The 18189-nt window shown below is 46.4% G+C and overlaps 1 non-coding gene across 1 annotated transcript; it reads left to right on the top strand.

Moving 5' to 3' along the window:
• The first annotated feature begins 706 nt into the window (after positions 1 to 706).
• Trnar-ucg (transfer RNA arginine (anticodon UCG)) lies at positions 707 to 779 on the top strand. Its single transcript has one exon. It is a non-coding gene; the product is annotated as a tRNA-Arg (tRNA).
• Positions 780 to 18189: the final 17410 nt, after the last annotated feature.

Below are 18189 nucleotides of genomic sequence, written 5' to 3' on the forward strand. Positions count from 1 at the left end.
CATCGCATGTGTTTGTGCCTCGACTCTCCTGCAGTGTGTTTGTGTTTCGTCGTTTGTGCTCCGCTGGTTCACGTGTGGCCATCTGCCATCTGCGTTTGTGCACCGTGTTTCTCCGCTTTTATCCATTGTGCTACGCACGTGACCGACTCCGTTTTAACTCTGTTTTGTCTACTGTTTGTACCCCGCCGTCTTGATTGTTTTTATATCTCACTCATCTCTGTTCTGTGTATACTCTGAGGCCGAAGAGCGGCATACTTGGTCCGCTGCCGGCCTACCTGTTTGTCACAGGTATTAAAATCACAATAAAGGAAAAAAAAAAAAAAAAAAGCGGTACAGCATAAGGTGGGACGAGGCAGTTTGAATTAGATTTTATAGATGTATTTCTCACATATCTCAGAGCCTCTCGCGTTCGTCGTCGTCGTCGTCGTCGTCGTCGTCGTCGTCGTCGCCGCCGCCGCCGCTTCTGCAGAAGTAGCAAATGGCCATCGTAGCAAATGCTGCGAGGGACGCCCTGCCTTCGATTCCGAATGCACAAAGTGAGTGGTCTTGTTTCTCAGTCTATATTTTGTCGGTCTCGTAAGAGGGTGAATGTTACGAATGGGTGGGAAAGAGCAAGGGGCAGCGGCTGTGTAGAACGAAAACACAAATCCTCAGGGGTGTGAGCGTTTCGAGATGAGTCGTATACATGTTATAGTTGGTCGTCAGTGACCGTGTGGCCTAATGGAAAGGGCGTCAGACTTCGGATCTGAAGATTACAGGTTCGAATGCTGTCACGCTCGTTTTTTTCCAGTTCTGAAAAAGAAACATACCGTTTTAATGTAGCAATTGAGCAGTACGAAACCGTCTGAATGTTGCTGTTGACCATTTTTTGCTTGGAGATGCTCTTGAGCTTGAAACACACACAACAAGACCGGTGTTAACTAGCGAAATGGTCGGCAGAGTACCGACACCGCGTGTTTTGACTGGCATTTGCACATCTAAAACAACGTCGGAAAGTAACTCGTTCGGCTTTTCAGTCACATAACGTACGTGTGTTAATTTTGACGCCACTAGCTCTGCATGTTGTAATGCAATTTCTTTACCTCTCAGAAATGATTATGACATAAAAGTGAAGTACCTGACGAGTGTGACGTTAGGAAAACATTAGGCAGCATGGAGAGATTCTGTATGGGACCACCCAACCCAAACGAGTATTGTGTGACGTGCTACCCGGAAGGGGTTCACCGAGGTAGCCGGCTAGCTCAGTCGGGAGAGCGTCAGACTCTTATTTCCAGGGTCGTGGGTTCGAGCCACAGGCTGGGCGAAATGGAATTTTGTTCCGCTGCAGATGTAAATTACCGTTTTTCTGATTAACGAGATGTAATGGAAATAGCAACTTAAAATTTGCTTATGTCTCTGTCAGTCCCAAGGAATCTATATTTGAAGGTGAAGGTGATTTTGTAGACATGTGTGAAAGACATGTTCTGAAATGTAAGTGTTGTTATTTGGAGAGCACATCGGTTACGTGTCAGATGTGTAGCCAAGCAGTAATGGGTCGCCATAGCTGCAAATATTATCCGGTAATATGAAGTGTTGTCAGCTGAAGTCTGATGAAGCAGACGACCGTAAGGACGAAGTACCCAAGAGTACCGCTACGCCGCGCCTCTTTAGCTCAGTGTTAGAGCACTGGTCTAATAAACCAGGGGTCGTAAGTTCCATCCTCACAGGAGAAAGATGAATTTTGGAAATCAGTTGCGCGTCGTGGCCGTATAGCAAACAGTATCTGTGATGACGAACAATTAGCGACAGGCGTTTTATTAAGAATTACTCTCAGATGTGATTAAGGCGAATGGCGCAGATAAAGCATTTGCCAAAGCGGTACAGCATAAGGTGGGACGAGGCAGTTTGAATTAGATTTTATAGATGTATTTCTCACATATCCCAGAGCCTCTCGCGGTCGTCGTCGTCGTCGTCGTCGTCGTCGTCGTCGCCGCCGCCGCCGCTTCTGCAGAAGTTGCAAATGGCCATCGTAGCAAATGCTGCGAGGGACGCCCTGCCTTCGATTCCGAATGCACAAAGTGTGTGGTCTTGTTTCTCAGTCTATATTTTGTCGGTCTCGTAAGAGGGTGAATGTTACGAATGGGTGGGAAAGAGTAAGGGGCAGCGGCTGTGTAGAACGAAAACACAAATCCTCAGGGGTGTGAGCGTTTCGAGATGAGTCGTATACATGTTATAGTTGGTCGTCAGTGATCGTGTGGCCTAATGGATAAGGCGTCGGGCTTCGGATCTGAAGATTACAGGTGCGAATGCTGTCACGCTCGTTTTTTTCCAGTTCTGAAAAAGAAACATACCGTTCTAATGTAGCAATTGAGCAGTACGAAACCGTCTGAATGTTGCTGTTGACCATTTTTTGCTTGGAGATGCTCTTGAGCTTGAAACACACACAACAAGACCGGTGTTAACTAGCGAAATGGTCGGCAGAGTACCGACACCGCGTCTTTTGACTGGCATTTGCACATCTAAAACAACGTCGGAAAGTAACTCTTTCGGCTATTGAGTCACATCAAGTATGTGTGTTAATTTTGACGCCACTAGCTCTGCATGTTGTAATGCAATTTCTTTACCTCTCAGAAATGATTATGACATAAAAGTGAAGTACGTGACGAGTGTGACGTTAGGAAAACATTAGGCAGCATGGAGAGATTCTGTATGGGACCACCCAACTTAAACGAGTATTGTGTGACGTGCTACCCGGAAGGGGTTCAGCGAGGTAGCCGGCTAGCTCAGTCGGTAGAGCGTCAGACTCTTATTTCCAGGGTCGTGGGTTCGAGCCACACGCTGGGCGGAACGGAATTTTGTTCCGCTGCAGATGTAAATTACCGTTTTTCTGATTAACAAAATGTAATGGAAATAGGAACTTAAAATTTGCTTACGTCTCTGTCAGTCGCAAGGAAACTGTATTTGGAGGTGAAGGTGATTTTGTAGACATGTGTGAAAGACATGTACTGAAATGCAAGTGTTGTTATTTGGAGAGCACATCGGTTACGTGTCAGATGTGTAGCCAAGCAGTAATGGGTCGCCATAGCTGCAAATATTATCCGGTAATATGAAGTGTTGTCAGCTGAAGTCTGATGAAGCAGGCGACCGTAAGGACGAAGTACCCAAGAGTACCGCTGGGCCACGCCTCTTTAGCTCAGTGTTAGAGCACTGGTCTAATAAACCAGGGGTCGTAAGATCCATCCTCACAGGAGAAAGATGAATTTTGGAAATCAGTTGCGCGTCGTGGCCGTATAGCAAACAGTATCTGTGATGACGAACAATTAGCGACAGGCGTTTTATTAAGAATTACTCTCAGATGTGATTAAGGCGAATGGCGCAGATAAAGCATTTGCCAAAGCGGTACAGCATAAGGTGGGACGAGGCAGTTTGAATTAGATTTTATAGATGTATTTCTCACATATCCCAGAGCCTCTCGCGGTCGTCGTCGTCGTCGTCGTCGTCGTCGTCGTCGCCGCCGCCGCCGCTTCTGCAGAAGTTGCAAATGGCCATCGTAGCAAATGCGGCGAGGAACGCCCTGCTTTCGATTCCGAATGCACAAAGTGTGTGGTCTTGTTTCTCAGTCTGTATTTGGTCGGTCTCGTAAGGGGTTGAATGTTACGAATGGGTGGGAAAGAGCAAGGGGCAGCGGCTGTGTAGAACGAAAACACAAATCCTCAGGGGTGTGAGCGTTTCGAGATGAGTCGTATACATGTTATAGTTGGTCGTCTCTGACCGTGTGGCGTAATGGATAAGGCGTCGGACTTCGGATCTGAAGATTACAGGTTCGAATGCTGTCACGCTCGTTCTTTTCCAGTTCTGAAAAAGAAACATACCGTTTTAATGTAGCAATTGAATAGAACGAAACCGTCTCAATGTTGCTGTTGACCATTTTTTTGCTTGGAGATGCTCTTGAGCTTGAAACACACACAAAAAGACCGGTGTTAACTATCGAAATGGTCGGCAGAGTACCAACACCGCGTGTTTTGACTGGCATTTGCACATCTAAAACAACGTCGGAAAGTAACTCGTTCGGCTTATGAGTCACATAAAGTATGTGTGTTAATTTTGACGCCACTAGCTCTGCATGTTGTAATGCAATTTCTTTACCTCTCAGAAATGATTATGACATAAAAGTGAAGTACGTGACGAGTGTGACGTTAGGAAAACATTAGGCAGCATGGAGAGATTCTGTATGAGACCACCAAACCCAAACGAGTACTATGTGACGTTCTACGCGACAGGTGTTCACCGAGGTAGCCGGCTAGCTCAGTCGGTAGAGCGTCAGACTCTTATTTCCAGGGTCGTGTGTTCGAGCCACACGCTGGGCGGAACGGAAATTTGTTCCGCTGCAGATGTAAATTACCGTTTCTCTGATTAACGAGATGTAATGGAAATAGCAACTTTAAACTTTGCCTACATCTCTGTCAGTCGCAAGGAAACTGTATTTGAAGGTGAAGGTGATTTTGTAGACATGTGTGAAAGACATGTTCTGAAATGCAAGTGTTGTTATTTGGAGAGCACATCGGTTACGTGTCAGATGTGTAGCCAAGCAGTAATGGGTCGCCATAGCTGCAAATATTAGCCGGTAACATGAAGTGTTGTCAGCAGAAGTCTGATGATGCAGACGACCGTAAGGACGAAGTACCCAAGAGTACCGCTAGGCCGCGCCTCTTTAGCTCAGTGTTAGAACACTGGTCTAATAAACCAGGGGTCGTAAGTTCCATCCTCACAGGAGAAAGATGAATTTTGGAAATCAGTTGCGCGTCGTGGCCGTATAGCAAACAGTATCTGTGATGACGAACAATTAGCGACAGGCGTTTTATTAAGAATTACTCTCAGATGTGATTAAGGCGAATGGCGCAGATAAAGCATTTGCCAAAATGGTACAGCATAAGGTGGGACGAGGCAGTTTGAATTAGATTTTATAGATGTATTTCTCACATATCTTAGAGCCTCTCGCGGTCGTCGTCGTCGTCGTCGTCGTCGTCGCCGCCGCTTCTGCAGAAGTAGCAAATGTCCATCGTAGCAAATGCGGCGAGGGACGCCCTGCCTTCGATTCCGAATGCACAAAGTGTGTGGTCTTGTTTCTCAGTCTATATTTGGTCGGTCTCGTGAGAGGTTGAATGTTACGAATGGGTGGGAAAGAGCAAGGGGCAGCGGCTGTGTAGAACGAAAACACAAATCCTCAGGGGTGTGAGCGTTTCGAGATGAGTCGTATACATGTTATAGTTGGTCGTCAGTGACCGTGTGGCCTAATGGATAAGGTGTCGGACTACGGATCTGAAGATTACAGGTTCGAATGCTGTCACGCTCGTTTTTTTCCAGTTCTGAAAAAGAAACATACCGTTTTAATGTAGCAATTGAATAGAACTAAACCGTCTGAATGTTGCTGTTGATCATTTTTTTGCTTGGAGATGCTCTTGAGCTTGAAACACACACAAAAAGACCGGTGTTAACTATCGAAATGGTCGGCAGACTACCGACACCGCGTGTTTTGACTGACATTTGCACATCTAAAACAACGTCGGAAAGTAACTCGTTCGGCTTTTGGGTCACATAAAGTATGTGTGTTAATTTTGAAGCCACTAGCTCTGCATGTTGTAATGCAATTTCTTTACCTCTCAGAAATGATTATGACATAAAAGTGAAGTACGTGACGAGTGTGACGTTAGGAAAACATTAGGCAGCATGGAGAGATTCTGTATGGGACCACCCAACCCAAACGAGTATTGTGTGACGTGCTACCCGGAAGCGGTTCACCGCGGTAGTCGGCTAGCTCAGTCGGTAGAGCGTCAGACTCTTATTTCCAGGGTCGTGGGTTCGAGCCACACGCTGGGCGAAACGGAATTTTGTTCCGCTTCAGATGTAAATTACCGTTTTTCTGATTAACGAGATGTAATGGAAATAGCAACTTAAAATTTGCTTACGTCTCTGTCAGTCGCAAGGAAACTGTATTTGAAGGTGAAGGTGATTTTGTAGACATGTGTGAAAGACATGTTCTGAAATGCAAGTGTTGCTATTGGGAGAGCACATCGGTTACGTGTCAGATGTGTAGCCAAGCAGTAATGGGTCGACATAGCTGCAAATATTATCCGGTAATATGAAGTGTTGTCAGCTGAAGTCTGATGAAGCAGACGACCGTAAGGACGAAGTACCCAAGAGTACCGCTACGCCGCGCCTCTTTAGCTCAGTGTTAGAGCACTGGTCTAATAAACCAGGGGTCGTAAGTTCCATCCTCACAGGAGAAAGATGAATTTTGGAAATAAGTTGCGCGTCGTGGCCGGATAGCAAACAGTATCTGTGATGACGAACAATTAGCGACAGGCGTTTTATTAAGAATTACTCTCAGATGTGATTAAGGCGAATGGCGCAGATAAAGCATTTGCCAAAGCGGTACAGCATAAGGTGGGACGAGGCAGTTTGAATTACATTTTATAGATGTATTTCTCACATAACTCAGAACCTCTCACGGTCGTCGTAGTCGTCGTCGTCGTCGTCGTCGTCGTCGTCGTCGTCGTCGACGACGTCGCCGCCGCCGTTTCTGCAGAAGTAGCAAATGGCCATCGTAGCAAATGAATCGAGGGACGCCCTGCCTTCGAATCCGAATGCACAAAGTGTGTGGTCTTGTTTCTCAGTCTATATTTCGTCGGTCTCGTAAGAGGTTGAATGTTACGAATGGGTGGGAAAGAGCAAGGGGCAGCGGCTGTGTAGAACGAAAACACAAATCCTCAGGGGTGTGAGCGTTTTGAGATGAGTCGTATACATGTTACAGTTGGTCGTCAGTGACCGTGTGGTCTAATGGATAAGGCGTCTGACTTCGGATCTGAAGATTACAGGTTCGAATGCTGTCACGCTCGTTTTTTTCCAGTTCTGAAAAAGAAACATACCGTTTTAATGTAGCAATTGAGCAGTACGAAACCGTCTGAATGTTGCTGTTGACCATTTTTTGCTTGGAGATGCTCTTGAGCTTGAAACACACACAACAAGACCCTTGTTAACTAGCGAAATGGTCGGCAGAGTACCGACACCGCGTGTTTTGACTGGCATTTTCACATCTAAAACAACGTCGGAAAGTAACTCGTTCGGCTTTTGAGTCACATAAAGTATGTGTGTTAATTTTGACGCCACTAGCTCTGCATGTTGTAATGCAATTTCTTTACCTCTCAGAAATGATTATGACATAAAAGTGAAGTACGTGACGAGTGAGACGTTAGGAAAACATTAGGCAGCATGGAGAGATTCTGTATGGGACCACCCAACCCAAACGAGTATTGTGTGACGTGCTACCCGGAAGGGGTTCAGCGAGGTAGCCGGCTAGCTCAGTCGGTAGAGCGTCAGACTCTTATTTCCAGGGTCGTGGGTTCGAGCCACACGCTGGGCGGAACGGAATTTTGTTCCGCTTCAGATGTCAATTACCGTTTTTCTGATTAACGAGATGTAATGGAAATAGCAACTTAAAATTTGCTTACGTCTCTGTCAGTCGCAAGGAAACTGTATTTGAAGGTGAAGGTGATTTTGTAGACATGTGTGAAAGACATGTTCTGAAATGCAAGTGTTGTTATTGGGAGAGCACATCGGTTACGTGTCAGATGTGTAGCCAAGCAGTAATGGGTCGCCATAGCTGCAAATATTATCCGGTAATATGAAGTGTTGTCAGCTGAAGTCTGATGAAGCAGACGACCGTAAGGACGAAGTACCCAAGAGTACCGCTACGCCGCGCCTCTTTAGCTCAGTGTTAGAGCACTGGTCTAATAAACCAGGGGTCGTAAGTTCCATCCTCACAGGAGAAAGATGAATTTTGGAAATAAGTTGCGCGTCGTGACCCGATAGCAAACAGTATCTGTGATGACGAACAATTAGCGACAGGCGTTTTATTAAGAATTACTCTCAGTTGTGATTAAGGCGAATGGCGCAGATAAAGCATTTGCCAAAGCGGTACAGCATAAGGTGGGACGAGGCAGTTTGAATTACATTTTATAGATGTATTTCTCACATAACTCAGAACCTCTCACGGTCGTCGTAGTCGTCGTCGTCGTCGTCGTCGTCGTCGTCGTCGTCGTCGTCGTCGTCGCCGCCGCCGTTTCTGCAGAAGTAGCAAATGGCCATCGTAGCAAATGCGGCGAGGGACGTAATAAACCAAGGGTCGTAAGTTCCATCCTCACAGGAGAAAGATGAATTTTGGAAATCAGTTGCGCGTCGTGGCCGGATAGCAAACAGTATCTGTGATGACGAACAATTAGCGACAGGCGTTTAATTAAGAATTACTCACAGATGTGGTTAAGGCGAATGGCGCAGTTAAAGCATTTGCCAAAGCGGTACAGCATAAGGTGGGACGAGGCAGTTTGAATTACATTTTATAGATGTATTTCTCACATATCTCAGAAACTCTCACGGTCGTCGTCGTCGTCGTAGTCGTCGTCGTCGTCGACGCCGCCGTTTCTGCAGAAGTAGCAAATGGCCATCGTAGCAAACGCGGCGAGGTACGCCCTGCCTTCGATTCCGAATGCACAAAGTGTGTGGTCTTGTTTCTCAGTCTATATTTGGTCGGTCTCGTAAGAGGTTGAATGTTACGAATGGGTGGGAAAGAGCAAGGGGCAGCGGCTGTGTAGAACGAAAACACAAATCCTCAGGGGTGTGAGCGTTTTGAGATGTGTCGTATACATGTTATACCTGGTCGTCAGTGACCGTGTTGCCTAATGGATAAGGCGTCGGACTTCGGATCTGAAGATTACAGGTTCGAATGCTGTCACGCTCGTTTTTTTCCAGTTCTGAAAAGGAAACATACCGTTTTAATGTAGCAATTGAGTAGTACGAAACCGTCTGAATGTTGCTGTTGACCATTTTTTGCTTGGAGATGCTCTTAAACTTGAAACACACACAACAAGACCGGTGTTAACTAGCGAAATGGTCGGCAGAGTACCGACACCGCGTGTTTTGACTGGCATTTGCACATCTAAAACAACGTCGGAAAGTAACTCGTTCGGCTTTTCAGTCACATAAAGTATGTGTGTTAATTTTGACGCCACTAGCTCTGCATGTTGTAATGCAATTTCTTTACCTCTCAGAAATGATTATGACATAAAAGTGAAGTACGTGACGAGTGTGACGTTAGGAAAACATTAGACAGCATGGAGAGATTCTGTATGAGACCACTCAACCCAAACGAGTACTATGTGACGTGCTACGCGGCAGGTGTTCACCGAGGTAGCCGGCTAGCTCAGTCGGTAGAGCGTCAGACTCTTATTTCCAGGGTCGTGGGTTAGAGCCACACGCTGGGCGGACAGGAATTCTGTTCCGCTGCAGATGTAAATTACCGTTTATCTGATTAACGAGATGTAATGGAAATAGCAACTTTAAACTTTGCTTACGTCTCTGTCAGTCGCAAGGAAACTGTATTTGAAGGTGAAGGTGATTTTGTAGACATGTGTGAAAGACATGTTCTGAAATGCAAGTGTTGTTATTTAAAGAGCACATCGGTTACGTGTCAGATGTGTAGCCAAGCAGTAATGGGTCGCCATAGCTGCAAATATTAGCCGGTAATATGAAGTGTTGTCAGCTGAAGTCTGATGATGCAGACGACCGTAAGGGCGAAGTACCCAAGAGTACCGCTAGGTCGCGCCTCTTTAGCTCAGTGTTAGAGCACTGGTCTAATAAACCAGAGGTCGTAAGTTCCATCCTCACAGGAGAAAGATGAATTTTGGAAATCAGTTGCGCGTCGTGGTCGGATAGCAAACAGTATCTGTGATGACGAACAATTAGCGACAGGCGTTTTATTAAGAATTACTCTCAGATGTGATTAAGGCGAATGGCGCAGATAAAGCATTTGCCAAAGCGGTACAGCATAAGGTGGGACGAGGCAGTTTGAATTAGATTTTATAGATGTATTTCTCACATATCTCAGAACCTCTCACGGTCGTCCTCGTCGTCGTCGTCGTCGTCGTCGTCGTCGTCGACGCCGCCGTTTCTGCAGAAGTAGCAAATGGCCATCGTAGCAAATGCGGCGAGGGACGCCCTGCCTTCGATTCCGAATGCACAAAGTGTGTGGTCTTGTTTCTCAGTCTATATTTCGTCGGTCTCGTAAGAGGTTGAATGTTACGAATGGGTGGGAAAGAGCAAGGGGCAGCGGCTGTGTAGAACGAAAACACAAATCCTCAGGGGTGTGAGCGTTTTGAGATGAGTCGTATAAATGTTATAGTTGGTCGTCAGTGACCGTGTTGCCTAATGGATAAGGCGTCGGACTTCGGATCTGAAGATTACAGGTTCGAATGCTGTCACGCTCGTTTTTTTCCAGTTCTGAAAAGGAAACATACCGTTTTAATGTAGCAATTGAGCAGTACGAAACCGTATGAATGTTGCTGTTGACCATTTTTTGCTTGGAGATGCTCTTGAGCTTGAAACACACACAACAAGACCGGTGTTAACTAGCGAAATGGTCGGCAGAGTACCGACACCGCGTGTTTTGACTGGCATTTGCACATCTAAAACAACGTCGGAAAGTAACTCGTTCGGCTTTTCAGTCACATAAAGTATGTGTGTTAATTTTGACGCCACTAGCTCTGCATGTTGTAATGCAATTTCTTTACCTCTCAGAAATGATTATGACATAAAAGTGAAGTACGTGACGAGTGTGACGTTAGGAAAACATTAGGCAGCATGGAGAGATTCTGTATGAGACCACCCAACCCAAACGAGTACTATGTGACGTGCTACCCGGCAGGTGTTCCCAGAGGTAGCCGGCTAGCTCAGTCGGTAGAGCGTCAGACTCTTATTTCCAGGGTCGTGGGATCGAGCCACACGCAGGGCGAAACGGAATTTTGTTCCGCTGCAGATGTAAATTACCGCTTCTCTGATTAACGAGATGTAATGGAAATAGCAACTTTAAACTTTGCCTACATCTCTGTCAGTCGCAAGGAAACTGTATTTGAAGGTGAAGGTGATTTTGTAGACATGTGTGAAAGACAAGTTCTGAAATGCAAGTGTTGTTATTTGGAGAGCACATCGGTTACGTGTCAGATGTGTAGCCAAGCAGTAATGGGTCGCCATAGCTGCAAATATTAGCCGGTAATATGAAGTGTTGTCAGCTGAAGTCTGATGATGCAGACGACCGTAAGGACGAAGTACACAAGAGTACCACTAGGCCCCGCCTCTTTAGCTCAGTGTTAGAGCACTCGTCTAATAAACCAGGGGTCCTAAGTTCCATCCTCACAGGAGAAAGATGAATTTTGGAAATCAGTTGCGCGTCGTGGCCGTATAGCAAACAGCATCTGTGATGACGAACAATTAGCGACAGGCGTTTTATTAAGAATTACTCTCAGATGTGATTAAGGCGAATGGCGCAGATAAAGCATTTGCCAAAGCGGTACAGCATAAGGTGGGACGAGGCAGTTTGAATTACATTTTATAGATGTATTTCTCACATATCTCAGAGCCTCTCGTCGTCGTCGTCGTCGTCGTCGTCGTCGTCGCCGCCGCTTCTGCAGAAGTAGCAAATGGCCATCGTAGCAAATGCGGCGAGGGACGCCCTGCCTTCGATTCCGAATGCACAAAGTTTGTGGTCTTGTTTCTCAGTCTATATTTGGTCGGTCTCGTAAGAGGTTGAATGTTACGAATGGGTGGGAAAGAGCAAGGGGCAGCGGCTGTGTAGAACGAAAACACAAATCCTCAGGGGTGTGAGCGTTTTGAGATGAGTCGTATACATGTTATAGTTGGTCGTCAGTGACCGTGTGGCCTAATGGATAAGGCGTCGGACTTCGGATCTGAAGATTACAGGTTCGAATGCTGTCACGCTCGTTTTTTTTCCAGTTCTGAAAAGAAACATACCGTTTTAATGTAGCAATTGAGTGTCGCCCTAACTGCCGTCTGCTTCACGTCTGCTGTGCAGCAAACTACCTTAATTTAAGTATTATCTGTATTTTTCTTACTTGTCACTTCTTCTTCTGCGTGTGTTTGCTTTTAGGAAGCTTTAATAGTAGAGTGCTATTAAGTGTTCCATAGATCTCGTGTTTGTTTTGAATACAGTCAGAGAGAGTCCCTTTAGTCAGCCATAGTGCCAGTAGTGTCAGTGTCGCCCTAACCGCCGTCTGCTTCACGTCTGCTGTGCAGCGAGCTACCTTGATTTAAGTATTATCTGTTTTTTTCTTACTTGTCACTTCTTCTTCTGCGTGTTTTTGCTTTTAGGAAGCTTTAATAGTAGAGTGCTATTAAGTGTTCCATAGATCTCGTGTGTGTTTCGAATACAGTCAGAGAGTCCCTTTAGTCAGCCATAGTGCTCGTAGTGCTAGTGTTTGTTTTCAATACCGTCCAGAGACAGGTAGTGCTATTTTCCTTGTTTCTACAAGAAGTGGTTAGCAATCACAGTTTAGTCAATAATCAACCGCCTTTAGTGAATTAGCAGTCTAGTTAAAACCTGATTAACACTCTATAGTAAATTGATTTCTTAGGATGGCTAGGATGTGTGGCTGCTGTGTACGGACGCAGGAGGAGCTGGCCACTCTTCGCGAACAGCTGAGCGTGTTGATGGCCGCGGTCAGCCGTCTTCAGGCTGCTGCCTCGGAGTGTAGCGGCAGTGGGGAGTCTGGTGCGTCGCATGGTGCACCCCAGGTGTTAGATGCTTCACCCACTGTCCCTGCTGTCGAGACATCTTCGCGGGTACCGGGCGCGGTTGGGCCACCCTCTCCCCAAGGGGAGTGGCGGGTTCAGCGGCGTTCGCGGCGCACGAGGCGGAGGGTCAATGTGGAGGCTGGCCGTGTGGCATCGCCCGCTCTGCCTGTGAGTGGACATGTGGCTGCTCCTTCAGCAAGGTCCGAGCAGGCACACGGGGGGAGGGGTTTATTAGTTATTGGGAGCTCCAACGTTAGGCAGGTGATGGAGCCCCTTAGGGAAATAGCGGAAAGGTCGGGGAAGAAGGCCAGTGTTCACTCTGTCTGCTTGCCGGGGGGTCTCATCCGAGATGTGGAGGAGGCCCTACCGGCGGCTATAGAGAGCACTGGGTGCACCCGACTGCAAATTGTTGCTCATGTCGGCACCAATGACTCTTGCCGTCTGGGTTCAGAGGTCATCCTCAGTTCGTACAGGCGGTTGGCGGAGTTGGTGAAGGTGGAAAGCCTCGCTCGCGGGGTGGAATCAGAGCTAACTATTTGTAGTATCGTTCCGAGAACCGATCGCGGTCCTCTGGTTTGGAGCCGAGTGGAAGGCTTAAACCAGAGGCTCAGACGATTCTGCGGAGAGCTGGGGTGCAAATTTCTCGACCTCCGCTATCGGGTGGAGAAATGTAGGGTCCCCCTGAATAGGTCAGGCGTGCACTACACGCCGGAAGCGGCTACGAGGGTAGCGGAGTACGTGTGGAGTGCACATGGGGTTTTTTTAGGTTAGAGAATTCCCTCCCTAGGCCCGACAAGACGCCTCCTGAGACGCGGCAAGGCAGGAGTAGGCAAAATGCAACAAGGAATAACAATATTAATGTGCTAATAGTAAACTGCAGAAGCGTCTATAGAAAGGTCCCAGAACTGCTCTCATTAATAAACGGTCACAACGCCCATATAGTACTAGGAACAGAAAGTTGGCTGAAACCAGACGTAAACAGTAATGAAATCCTAAACTCTGATTGGAATGTATACCGCAGAGATAGGCTGGACAGTGAAGGGGGAGGCGTGTTTATAGCGATAAGAAGTGCAATAGTATCGAAGGAAATTGACGGAGATTCGAATTGTGAAATGATTTGGGTGAAGGTCACGGTTAAAGCAGGCTCAGACATGGTAATTGGATGTCTCTATAGGCCCCCGGGCTCAGCAGCTGTTGTGGCTCAGCACCTGAAGAATAATTTGGAAAATATTTCGAGTAGATTTCCCCACCATGTTATAGTTCTGGGTGGAGATTTTAATTTGCCGGATATAGACTGGGAGACTCAAACGTTCATAACGGGTGGCAGGGACAAAGAATCCAGTGAAATATTTTTAAGTGCTTTATCTGAAAACTACCTTGAGCAGTTAAACAGAAAACCGACTCGTGGCGATAATATATTAGACCTTCTGGTGACAAACAGACCCGAACTATTTGAATCAGTTAATGCAGAACAGGGAATCAGCGATCATAAAGCGGTTACTGCGTCGATGATTTCAGCCGTAAATAGAAATATTAAAAAAGGTAGGAAGATTTTTCTGTTTAGCAAAAGTGACAAAAAGAAGATTACAGAGTACCTGACGGCTCAACACAAAAGTTTTGTCTCAAGTGCAGATAGTGTTGAGGATCAGTGGACAAAGTTCAAAACCATGGTACAATTTGCGTTAGATGAGTATGTGCCAAGCAAGATCGTAAGAGATGGAAAAGAGCCACCGTGGTACAACAACCGAGTTAGAAAACTGCTGCGGAAGCAAAGGGAACTTCACAGCAAACATAAACATAGCCAAAGCCTTGCAGACAAACAAAAATTACGCGAAGCGAAATGTAGTGTGAGGAGGGCTATGCGAGAGGCTTTCAATGAATTCGAAAGTAACGTTCTATGTACTGACTTGGCAGAAAATCCTAAGAAATTTTGGTCCTATGTCAAAGCGGTAGGTGGATCAAAACAAAATGTCCAGACACTCTGTGACCAAAATGGTACTGAAACAGAGGATGACAGACTAAAGGCCGAATTACTAAATGTCTTCTTCCAAAGCTGTTTCACAGAGGAAGACTGCACTGTGCTTCCTTCTCTAGATTGTCGCACAGTTGACAAAATGGTAGATATCGAAGTAGACGACAGAGGGATAGAGAAACAATTAAAATCGCTCAAAAGAGGAAAGGCCGCTGGTCCTGATGGGATACCAGTTCGATTTTACACAGAGTATGCGAAGGAACTTGCCCCCCTTCTTGCAGCGGTGTACCGTAGGTCTCTAGAAGAGCGAAGCGTTCCAAAGGATTGGAAAAGGGCACAGGTCATCCCCGTTCTCAAGAAGGGACGTCGAACAGATGTGCAGAACTATAGACCTATATCTCTAACGTCGATCAGTTGTAGAATTTTGGAACACGTATTATGTTCGAGTATAATGTCTTTTCTGGAGACTAGAAATCTACTCTGTAGGAATCAGCATGGGTTTCGAAAAAGACGATCGTGTGAAACCCAGCTCGCGCTATTCGTCCACGAGACTCAGAGGGCCTTAGACACGGGTTCACAGGTAGATGCCGTGTTTCTTGACTTCCGCAAGGCGTTTGACACAGTTCCCCATAGTCGTTTAATGAAAAAAGTAAGAGCATACGGACTATCAGATCAATTGTGTGATTGGAATGAGGAGTTCCTAGATAACAGAACGCAGCACGTCATTCTCAATGGAGAGAAGTCTTCCGAAGTAAGAGTGATTTCAGGTGTGCCGCAGGGGAGTGTCATAGGACCGTTGCTATTCACAATATACATAAATGACCTGGTGGATGACATCGGAAGTTCACTGAGGCTTTTTGCAGATGATGCTGTGGTGTATCGAGAGGTTGCAACAATGGAAAATTGTACTGAAATGCAGGAGGATCTGCAGCGAATTGACGCATGGTGCACGGAATGGCAATTGAATCTCAATGTAGCGAAGTGTAATGTGATGCGAATACATAGAAAGATAGGTCCCTTATCATTTAACTACAAAATAGCAGGTCAGCAACTGGAAGCAGTTAATTCCACAAATTATCTGGGAGTACGCATTAGGAGTGATTTAAAATGGAATGATCATATAAAGTTGATCGTCGGTAAAGCAGATGCCAGACTGAGATTCATTGGAAGAATCCTAAGGAAATGCAATCCGACAACAAAGGAAGTAGGTTACAGTACGCTTGTTCGCCCAATGCTTGAATACTGCTCAGCAGTGTGGGATCCGCACCAGGTGGGGTTGATAGAAGAGATAGAGAAGATCCAACGGAGAGCAGCGCGCTTCGTTACAGGATCATTTAGTAATTGCGAAAGCATTACGGAGATGATAGATAAACTCCAGTGGAAGACTCTGCAGGAGAGACGCTCAGTAGCTCGGTACGGGCTTTTGTTCAAGTTTCGAGAACATACCTTCACCGAAGAGTCAAGCAGTATATTGCTCCCTCCTACGTATATCTCGCGTAGAGACCATGAGGATAAAAACAGAGAGACTAGAGCCCACACAGAAGCATACCGACAATCCTTCTTTCCACGTACAATACGAGACTGGAATAGAAGGGAGAACCGATAGAGGTACTCAGGGTACCCTCCGCCACACACCGTCAGGTGGCTTGCGGAGTACGGATGTAGATGTAGATGTAGATGTAGATACGAAACCGTCTCAATGTTGCTGTTGACCATTTTTTGCTTGGAGCTGCTCTTGAGCTTGAAACACACACAACAAGACCGGTGTTAACTAGCGAAATGGTCGGCAGAGTACCGACACCGCGTGTTGTGACTGGCATTTGCACATCTAAAACAACGTCGGAAAGTAACTCGTTCGGCTTTTGAGTCACATAAAGTATGTGTGTTAATTTTGATGCCACTAGCTCAGCATGTTGTAATGCAATTTCTTTACCTCTCAGAAATGATTATGACATAAAAGTGAAGTACGTGACGAGTGTGACGTTAGGAAAACATTAGGCATCATGGAGAGATTCTGTATGAGACCACCCAACCCAAACGAGTACTGTGTGACGTGCTACCCGGCAGGTATTCACCGAGGTAGCCGGCTAGCTCAGTCGGTAGAGCGTCAGACTCTTATTTCCAGTTTCGTGGGTTCGAGCCACACGCTGGGCGCAACGGAATTTTGTTCCGCTGCAGATGTAAATTACCGTTTTTCTGATTAACGAGATGTAATGGAAATAGCAACTTTAAACTTTGCCTACGTCTCTGTCAGTCGGAAGGAAACTGTATTTGAAGGTGAAGGTGATTTTGTAGACATGTGTGAAAGACATGTTCTGAAATGCAAGTGTTGTTATTTGGAGAGCACATCGGTTACGTGTCAGATGTGTAGCCAAGCAGTAATGGGTCGCCATAGCTGCAAATATTTGCCGGTAATATGAAGTGTTGTCAGCTGAAGTCTGATGATGCAGACGACCGTAAAGACGAAGTACCCAAGAGTACCGCTAGGCCGCGCCTCTTTAGCTCAGTGTTAGAGCACTGGTCTAATAAATCAGGGGTCGTAAGTTCCATCCTCACAGGAGAAGGATGAATTTTGGAAATCAGTTGCGCGTCGTGGATTCCGAATGCACAAAGTGTGTGGTCTTGTTTCTCAGTCTATATTTGGTCGGTCTCGTAAGAGGTTGAATGTTACGAATGGGTGGGAAAGAGCAAGGGGCAGCGGCTGTGTAGAACGAAAACACAAATCCTCAGGGGTGTGAGCGTACGAGATGAGTCGTATACATGTTATAGTTGGTCATCAGTGACCGTGTGGCCTAATGGATAAGGCGTCGGACTCGGAATCTGAAGATTACAGGTTCGAATGCTGTCACGCTCGTTTTGAGGTACCCGGCTAGCTCAGTCGGTAGAGCGTCTGACTCTTATTTCCAGGGTCGTGGGTTCGAGCCACACGCTGGGCGGAACGGAATTTTGCCGGCCGCGGTGGTCTCGCGGTTCTAGGCGCAGTCCGGAACCGTGCGACTGCTACGGTCGCATGTTCGAATCCTGCTTCGGGCATGGATGTGTGTGATGTCCTTAGGTTAGTTAGGTTTAAGTAGTTCTAAGTTAAAAAAAACGCAGTCGCTTTTCGGCACCCTAGCGGCACGGACGTCTTGTTTACGTCCTCGCCGCGCAGCTCGCTCGCGGAGTTGTTTACGTGATTCTGCCGTCTTAGCGCGCTATATTTCATTCGACAGAGAATGGCTTATGCCCACCGAAAATCGACACTGAAGATTAGCTTTGCACCTGAATATGCCCGACCAAAAGCACTGGAAATCGAACAGTTTATCAGAGATGAAGTCAAGATTGACTGCAACGATCTTGTTGGCATCCACCTTTCTATAGTGAGCAGTGTGGTATACGTGAAATTGATCAACGAAGACATATGTGAAAAAATTCTAGATGCAACTCGAAGTGGTCTTAAGTTCCGTCACTCTGATGGACACATCGGTGACGTAACTGTGGAACATGCGGGACTTGGACTGCACACGATACGTGTTTTTGAACTCCCTTTCGAGGTGCCTTCAGAGGTAGTGGTGTCTGCATTCCATCCATATGGAAAAGTGATTAGCCACACAGCTGAG

This window comes from Schistocerca gregaria, chromosome 8 (genome assembly GCF_023897955.1).
Source record: "Schistocerca gregaria isolate iqSchGreg1 chromosome 8, iqSchGreg1.2, whole genome shotgun sequence".
NCBI classification, from domain to species: Eukaryota; Metazoa; Arthropoda; class Insecta; order Orthoptera; family Acrididae; genus Schistocerca; species Schistocerca gregaria.